The sequence below is a fragment of the Brienomyrus brachyistius genome, chromosome 22 (genome assembly GCF_023856365.1).
Source record: "Brienomyrus brachyistius isolate T26 chromosome 22, BBRACH_0.4, whole genome shotgun sequence".
NCBI lineage: Eukaryota > Metazoa > Chordata > Actinopteri > Osteoglossiformes > Mormyridae > Brienomyrus > Brienomyrus brachyistius.
In genome coordinates this window covers 1,866,549-1,876,066 of record NC_064554.1, presented here as the reverse complement: position 1 = coordinate 1,876,066, position 9,518 = coordinate 1,866,549, and the positions used below count along the sequence as shown (strand labels likewise).

General features: G+C 41.9%; 1 long non-coding RNA gene across 1 annotated transcript; it reads left to right on the top strand.

Moving 5' to 3' along the window:
- The first annotated feature begins 3,103 nt into the window (after window positions 1-3,103).
- On the top strand, window positions 3,104-4,997 carry LOC125718068 (uncharacterized). Its single transcript, XR_007384754.1, has 4 exons — window positions 3,104-3,577; window positions 4,611-4,658; window positions 4,738-4,775; window positions 4,853-4,997. It is a non-coding gene; the product is annotated as an uncharacterized LOC125718068 (long non-coding RNA).
- The last annotated feature ends 4,521 nt before the right edge of the window (window positions 4,998-9,518 follow it).

Below are 9,518 nucleotides of genomic sequence, written 5' to 3'. Positions count from 1 at the left end.
CCTTTCCTTGTTGTGTGGTGTCATTTATTTCCCTCCATACCTGATTCAGTAGTGGAGTAAGCAGGGGGGGAAGGCGGAGGGGCACCCACCTCCGGGCCCATCGTGGCAAGGGCCCCCTACAATATTTACAGAAGGGACCCCAACCCTCCTCACCACGACTGAGAACCCTCCTCTGCCCTTGGGTTTAATGGAGAAATTTTAATGCAGTTTCCCTCATTGAAACTTGCTGCACAATCATAAATATAACACAATTTCAAAACATACAGACGTGGACAAATTTGATGGTAGCCTTTCAGCTCATTGAAACAATCCTTTAATTCTCTGAAAAGTGATTCAATTAAAAGCAATTGTCTAATGTATAGTTGCTTTCCTTTAGTATGTGGTAGAGTAAACCAATAAAATTGTAAAAAGAAATTATTTGTTGTTTATTTTAGAAAGATATGACAGAACAGTATTTATCCTTGCATTATAGTCAGTCATCTTTCAAACTAAGTGTTTAACCTTAATTAGTATCACAGGCACCTTCAAGCTTTTCATCAGCCATTCAGCCTATTTAAAGGGAAAGAACATGCTACTGTGTTGTTTGGTATCACTGTGTGCACCACACTGAACATGGGCCAGAGAGAGCAAAGAAGAGAGCTGTCTGAGGAGCTCAGAATGATTATTATAGGTAACAATGTTAAAGGCAAAAGCTGCAAGACCATCTCCAAGCAGCTTTATGTTCCGGTTTTGTTTTGAGGCTACTTTTATGCGTCTGACACTGGGAACCTTGAATCTGTGCAGGACACAATGAAAAAGACTACCAAGGAATCCTGAAGTGAAACATACTACCCTGTGTCAGAAAGCTCAGCCTCAGTCGCAGGTGATGTGCTCTCCAGCAGGGTAATGACCCAAAACATACAGCTAAAAGCACTCAAGAATAGCTGAGAATTGCCCAACCCCTGAAAAACAACCCCACACCATAACCCCTCCTCCACCAAACTTTACACTTAACACAATGCAGTCAGGCAAGTACTGTTCCCCTGGCAACCGCCAAACCCAGACTCATCCATCGGATTTCCAAACAGAGAAGCGTGATTAGTCACTCCAAAGACCACGTCTCTACTGCTCTGGGGTCCAGTGGCGGCGTACTTTACACCACTGTATCTGACACTTTGCATTACTCTTGATGATGAAAGGCTCGGATGCAGCTGCTCAACCATGGAAACCCATTCCATGAAGTTCTCTGCACAGTGTTCTTGAGCTAATCTGAAGGCCCCACAAAGTTTGGAGGTCTGTAGCTATTGACTTTGCAGACAGTTGGTGACTTCAGCACACTATGTGCCTCAGTATACGTTGTCCCTGCTCTGTGATTTTACGTGGCCTACCACTTCGTGGCTGAGTTTCTGTTGCTCCCAGTTGCTTCCACTTTCTTATAATACCACTAACAGTTGTCCGTGGGATGTTTAGTAGTGAGGAAATTTCATGAATGAACTTATTGCACAGGTAGCATTCCATCACGGTACCACACTTGAATTTACAAAGCTCCTGAGAGCAATGCATTCTTTGCTTCTACAAACATTTGAGAGTCTGCATGCCTAGGTGCTTGACTTTATACATCCGTGGCTATGGAAGTGATTGGAACACCTGAATTCAATAATTTGGAGGGGCGTCCCAATACTTTCAGCAATACAGTCAGCCCTAGTAGAGTAGGATTCTTTATTTATACATCGAATATTTTTGTAGTTAGAGCATATAAAACCTGTTTATGACCTTCTAAATACGGCTTTTAACATTCTTAGATGTGACCTTGAGCGAGTACCCCCCTAATCAAGCGGTATCCAAAAGGAGCACACAGGAGGAATTGGGGCTGGATCATAAAAGTATTTATTGGTTTTATTAACAATCACAACAAAGAAGGGCGGGTTCAATAACTCCCGATGACCGGGTTGATGTTTCCACTGGTGAAGTATATCCGTCAGTAGGTAGATCAAAACCCCGGCCCGCGCCACTGGGCGGCCAGAGATATCCTTACAGCAGGCTGGGACCCTGTTGCTCGTTTAGCACCCCAGGTTTAAACAAAACAAAATACCATATACTCAAAACAACAAAATAGTCCTCACTACAAAACAAAATAAAAACCAAAAAAACATACCGACAGCGCACAGCAAATGGACTCCAATACACACACTGGGGTCATCAGAGCACTGGTCCTGTCAGAGCACTGGTCCCAGGCCCCACCTGATAAGCCTATAGACAGCCTGCTAGAGGGTACAGACAGAGTCACCTGAGATAGTCCATGGTATCAGCGGAGTCATACATGTGTAATGTCCGCAGATAATTTTACAAAGGCAGTATATACATTACGCCCTAAAAGAGGGGAGGAGAAACAGTGGCTACAACTTTCCCCAAAAGTTGCGGTTTCCTGCAAATACCAAAACAGAAATTATAAAACCCACACTCCATTCCTCATAATAAACATAAAACCAACATGTATCCCACCCAGCAAAAGCGTTTATCTACCTTCAGAGGACCCGCCCTCACACCAGCCGATCAGGTTTTCACCTCCGGTCGCTCTTTTATATATTACCATCGCGTCCGTCAATAATTAAAACTCTGTCCGGCTCAACAGCAATTAGCTATGTTAGGAAAGAAGATAAAACCCATACCTTGTCTTTGCAAACAATCTTATTCTGGGTACAAGACTTCGCCCCCTTGTGCCTTTGAGCAAATGCATTCGTCCCTCCCCATCAATGCCCCAAAACTTGAGAAGGGTCCAGCTGCAGACGACTGAAGAGTGGAGCTCCACAGGAAATATGTCAGCTCCACAGGAAACACATTCTTAAAGATCACGTGTTTCCTGTGGAGCTGACATATTTCCTGTGGAGCTCCACTCTACAGTCTTCTGCAGCTGGACCCTCTTGGCAAAACTTCACAAAGAGCGGTCCGCCTTATCCAGAGGAATACTACTTGCCGCACTCCCTCTTCCCAAGAAACCATCGAGACCAAACAGTACTTCGATTCGAATCGCGAGATTACGCGGGTATAAATCTGCTGGAATACCGCACCCCCATATCAACATAAAAGTCCCCTCTTGGTATCAAAATAAAGGTCCCCTTTTCAGCTATATGGTCGCTACTCGTACCGGTTACATACATATGAAATAACACCCTTTAGTCACCATTACTGTTATGATTGCTGGACAGAGACGCAGGAACTGGGAGACGATGAATCAGGATCGAAGGGTTTATTTGGAATCACTCCAAATGCAGGACACAAGACATCAATGACAGACCAGGGGGTAATATCCGTACGTCGCTTAAATCACCCGAGATCAGATGCCTTATCCTGGATAAGTCGATTTTTCAAACGCAGCTGTGTAGTACATTATTCTAGCTGGATCCATTCATCCGAGATGATTGCACGCACCTGCGCTGCTTGAAAAGCCCATATATATCGAGTTTAGAAAACTTGATCAGCAAGTCCTTGATAGGCTGCAACAAAATGAGGAAAGGAAGGACGCACCTTTTCACAGAAGCGGAGCAGGACCTCCTACTAGAAGGATATGAAGAATTTCAAGAGCTAATAAGCACAAGAGGTAACACGGCAAAAGCAGCCCAAACCAGAAAAGACGGCTGGCAAAAAGCGGCCGACAAATTAAACGCGGAAGTAGTGTTCATTGTACTGAGGCTACTGAATGCAACGTTTTATTTCCTATGTGTCAGATTAATTATAATTTAATGTAGTAAATCCAGTAACGGACTTCAAAGGATTAGCTTCTCCATACAGGAGGTGTCTTGAAGGTGACATTATCCACAAAGGCTTTTCTACTAAATATTAAATAAATTTCAGTAAGCGTGTTCAATACTTATTCCCAGTGTCATTTCACTTTATTACACATAACTTAGTTTGTGGATTTATTTGTTTTTATTTCTTTGTATGTGTGGATTATTTTGGTTGTTACCGACATCTGGTGTAAATTTCATGTGAATAGCCCCATTAGAAATATATTTACTGTAAAAAATGTTGACGTGTTCAATACTTATTTTCCCCACTGTAATTCATATGAATGATGTATGTGCAGGGGGTGGCATGGTGGTGCAGTGGTTAGCATTGTTGCCTCACACCTCTGGGACCCAGGATCGAGTCTCTGCCTGGGTTACATGTATGTGTGGAGTTTGCGTGTTCTCCCCATGTCGTCGTGGGGTTTCCTCCAGGTACTCCGGTTTCCCCCCACAGTTGCTGAGGCTAATTGGAGTTACTAAATTGCCCATAGGTGTGCATGTGTGAGTGTCTGGTGTGTGAGTGTGTCCTGCGATGGGCTGGCCCCCCATCCTGAGTTGTTCCCTGCCTCGTGCCTGTTGCTTCCAGGATAAGCTCCGGACCCCCCGCGACCCAGTAGGATAAGCGGTTTGGAAAATGGATGGATGTATGTGCATTTGTCCAGTGTTGGCTCAGTGATGGCCATCCATTAAACTCATCATCAAACCCATCATATTCAAACTGATCGTAATTTATTTACATTTATAGATGAGTATAATTTGATAGATGTCATGTACATACTGTTGAAAGACTGTGATATTTGAAAGACTGGGTCACATTTCTGTTTATGAATTGCCTGTTCATTGCAGTTACTGATGGAGTAATCTGTTGTGGAACCGCCAGACACCCATGAAATGGTACATACTCTTCTCGTAATTTTTCATACTATTTCTTTCATTATTGGTGTATGCAAGTAAGAGATAATATTCACTACAGGATGAAGACACCATGTCAGCTGTCACAGGGGGCCTATGGTATGCACTTTGTAACATTACCTTTGCTTGTCATGTAAGTGATGCACCATTTTAAAACATTTATCCATTCTTCACAGAGCAATGCAGAAAATCACCAGAGTGAGCCGACTGCATCCACAGCCACAGCTCAGTTTACCTCTGTAAGATGCTTCAGTATTTGCCAACCAGTTATTGAAAAATTGGAGTAAGAATCATTCTTCTCATTAAATGAAAATGTCTTTAGCTACAAGTGTCTATTTTCTAAGTTATATTTATAGTGGTACAATTTTCACAGTGCAATACTGCCAAGATGTAACTTTTTGCGTATTCTAATAGCTCCCTGTAATGCAGTTCTACGAAATCTACCTTGATAAACAAACTGAAAAATTGGATCTGGAAATGGTACACATTAAACAAAAAATGCAGAAAAACCAAATGGAAATACAAATATTGGAACATCAGTTAAAGGTGGGTAGTGGCACAATCATTATTTTGGATCGTCTTTCTAAACAAAATATTAAAAAGCCGTTTTGCATATTCAATTACAAGAAATACAGAAGAGTTCATAAAATGATTGTCATTTGTATTTATTTGACACTTATTTACTGGAAATGATTAGAACAGATTGCGTTTCGAACAGCTTGTCCATCTGTTGCATCAACAGGAATGTCAGGGTTGTTATCAGGGTCAGTCTCTGGTGCAGCAACCCAGGTTTCTCTTCTCATCATTGCAATATTGTGCAGGACGACGCATGTGTCAATGATATCACAGGCCCTTTCTGGGGTGCCACAGAGCCAACGAAGGAACTGGAAACGGGCCTTCAGTATGCCCAGGGTCATCTCTTTTCTGGCCTGGGTCCTGCTATGTGCCAAGTTATATATTTGCTGTGTGCCAGGTTCAGGATCAGGGTATGGGGTCAGCGGATAGGGCTGGCATGGGCACCCCCTGTCACCAAGTAGGTAACCACTGAACTCCCCTACTGTCACGGGAAACGTCGGACGTGCCGGACGGAAGATCGCTCAGGCAGCACGAGCGACCAAGAATAGGCAGGCAGACGGATAACGGGGCAAAAGAAGGGTCTAATCGGGATAAAGCACGAACATCCACTGACAACATCAATGACAGACAAAGGACTCAGGTAAGACACGGACTGAAATACACAGGACTGATTGAAAATAATCAGACACAGCTGGGTACGATCGGGAAAGAACACGTGGGTAAGCAGGGGGCGTGGCACACATGAGGAGCCGACGAGCAGGTCATGACACCTACAATAATGAGTAGTCAGTTTGAGTGTGAAAATTTCCTAAAAGGGTGTGAAAGTTAACGTAACTTAATGTGCCAAAACAACCACCAAAAATCACCAAATTTCTCACATATCTGGTCATAAAGACTTTCACCTGACAAAAAAATCAAAACCGAAATGTTAGTAATATATTACATTACGCGTTTTCCCCTCTATTGACGCCCATTATAAGGAAAGGCTTAATGTGAAAAGGCTTAACGTAACTTAAAAACAAAAATAAATGTAATGGATAATAAGGTGTTCACATATTTGGGGTTTTTAAAATTATTTGCAGACGCTCTTTTGACCACAGGAACCTCTATGTAGGAAACCCCCTGAACTTGTGCCAAGCTCCAGTCGGTACCCTAATCGACGTCCATCCAATCGCCGTTCTCAATTAGTTATTGTTCGATTGCATAGGAGATTGCTAATGGAACTGACAACCCCTGGAAACTAACGTGTTGGATAAGCAGTTTTTCAGTCGGCAGAAGAGCCGAAAGTTGTTGCACTACATAACATTTAGGAGTTAAGAAGTTTTAAATTTTGAAATTATCTGGAATATTCCGTTTGTGATTTTGTTTTTAATTGCACTTTATGTAGCATACTGTCTCGAGTGGTCAGTTACTGCGTCAATCCGTTCAGTGTAAAAAAAAAAAAAAAAACTTCAGATTTTAAGGCAACTTACTGCACTTTAGTTTTGAGGGCAACTCAAACTTCTACGTTTTGAAGAAACATGTGCTAGTTGGGGTTGAGCAGGGAATCTTTGGGTCAGAGGTTTAACCCACTGAGCTACATGCTGCCACCTGTGGACTATGATGCTGCCAAAACTCTGTAAACAGTTTTTTTCTGTTAGCACTTTATTCAGCTTATGTTCCATACACCTGAGTATGTGGCTGTGTGAGTTAAGCCTCTCTACTCATGGCTCAAAGGTCACCCATTCAAGCCCAGTGTCAGGGCATGTGGGGGCCCTTGAGCAAGGCCTGTGACCCCCAGCTCCCTATACAGTAGGTGCCACAATTGGTAACTACCCTTCACAGTCAAGTTTGCTGTCATTCCCCACAGGGATCCTCAAAATCTGTCTGCTATTATTTATTACTATAATGTTCTAAATAAACATGCTATTTGACTGTTTTGTTATCTTCATTTATAATAATTAGATGGCACGTATTTTGTGGTTTTGAATTCTTAGCATTTTTAACTCAAATTTTTAGTTTTTACGCATATGAAAGATAAATCATCTGAACAAAGGAGAATACGTTGGCACAACTTTTGTTGTTTGTAATTCTTAGCATGTAAAACTAAAAATCTGATTTTTTTATTCCCAGTCAAAATTTACTCACATTCACTGATTCAGCTAGAACACATTAGACATTTGTGGACAATAAGCAACAAATAAATGATCAGTTGACTTTGTGCACTTAAGGTGAAACCACCGCCTACAAATGACACACAAAACGTACTCATCCCTGTAGTCTGGATCACCCTTACATTTTACGTAGTAAAAATATCAGTTGCTCACCAGAAACTAGCTGGTGAGCTCAAGAATATATTATGAGCGCACAATGACATATCAGGGAACTGCGGCAACATATTCTGTACAGTTCTGGAAAAATTCATTAGGAAGAAATTGGATATGAGTTTGTAGTTTGGCGGAGTGTAATAATAATAATATAGAAAGGAAATACACCAAGATAAAGTATACTAGACAAAATTATTTTTGCTGTCTCTGGTATATAATGTAATGTAAAAGTTTATTATAATAGAATACTGGACATGAACTGGATATGTTGTCTCTTATTATTGCCATCCATGTTATAATGAATATGCAATTTAAAAAGAAAAACAAGACAAATTAAAGAAGAAGGGCACAACCACCTTGAAAACAGAAATATGCCATGGCAAAATATATTTGGCATAGCCCATGTATTGGCATGTGGCCATACAGCTACACTGAGTGATGACATGTGAGTAAATACATTTGTGAATTTTTCCACAAATCATGTTTTGTCAAAAACAACATGGAAATGGTGATTTATGAGGGTATGTTCATTATAAGTAAGGTTCATGTGTAAAAACAGTGCTTTTTTCCCACCATCTGACTAATACATACACTGACCTATGACTGACCGACCACATTTGGGCCTAGTTTGGTGCTTTGGCCACTGGTCTGTGATGTAGCCAATATATTGCTATGGAATGTGGCATGTGTTTTGAATTCCTTCTGTCTCAGCACTTATCAGTCACTGGCAGACGAAAAAATTCACAAATCAGACTGATCAGAATGAGCCTGCCTGGACCTGTTTATATGGTTAAGTTATTTTTTATTATTCGCGTTTTAAAACGGCAAAGTATAATATCGGCAGACTTCTGGGCGAGGAATGACGTCATCCGAATCACGAATAACTCTGTGTTTACTAGTTTACCTCACCGCATTGTCCAGATAAACTCAAAGGAATCCCGAATCGCAAACTATCTTTACCGCGGTTGACAGTGGTGGGATACTGCCGACTTTGTGTGTGTGTTACAGCTTGCATAATCATGTCACAAAGTGAGCAGGGAGCGTCGGCATCCGCTATCTCCACATCAGGAGTTCCGTCAATCCGGGCAGCATGAGGTATCGGGAGTAAGCGCGCGTGCCCTCAGTCGGCCAGTCTTTATGCCGTATACGTTCACTGGTGTAAACCGGGAATGGTCAGATTGGATTTAACAATTTGAGATGGCTGCAGTGGTTAATGGGTGGGATGAAAAAGTTAAATTTAAGCTTATGCCCCTTTTACCAACGAAACCCTTTGTAAATGATAATCAAATTTAAGAATTTAAATGTAAGAGCAATAAACATCCATCCATCCATTTTCCAAACCGCTTATCCTACTGGGTCGCGGGGGCTCCGGAGCCTATCCCGGAAGCAATGGGCACGAGGCAGGGAACAACCCAGGATGGGGGGCCAGCCCATCGCAGGGCACACTCACACACCAGTCACTCACACACCATGGGCAATTTAGCAACTCCAATTAGCCTCAGCATGTTTTTGGACTGTGAGGGGAAACCGGAGTACCCGGAGGAAACCCCACGACAACATGGGGAGAACATGCAAACTCCACACACATGTGACCCAGGCGGAGACTCGAACCCAGGTCCCAGAGGTGTGAGGCAACAGTGCTAACCACCGCACCACCATGCCGCCCCCAGCAATAAACATTTTACCTTAAAAAGCCAAAGTGCAAACCTGTATCCTTTTATAAATAAATTTATATTTTTCCTATTTAGACATTGCAAACATAATGTAAACGAGTATTTTTTATTAATAAGACTAACGTCATCTAGGTATTCTATATGAGTAGACAAACTACTTGTTGGCTAAAATTTCTGGGTACCATAACAATAACATACGTTAAGCACTTATTATTTCAAGATAAGATTATTTATCTTACAGCAGACTATGATCTTCATTTCCCCGCACTCGGCAACATATGGTTCAA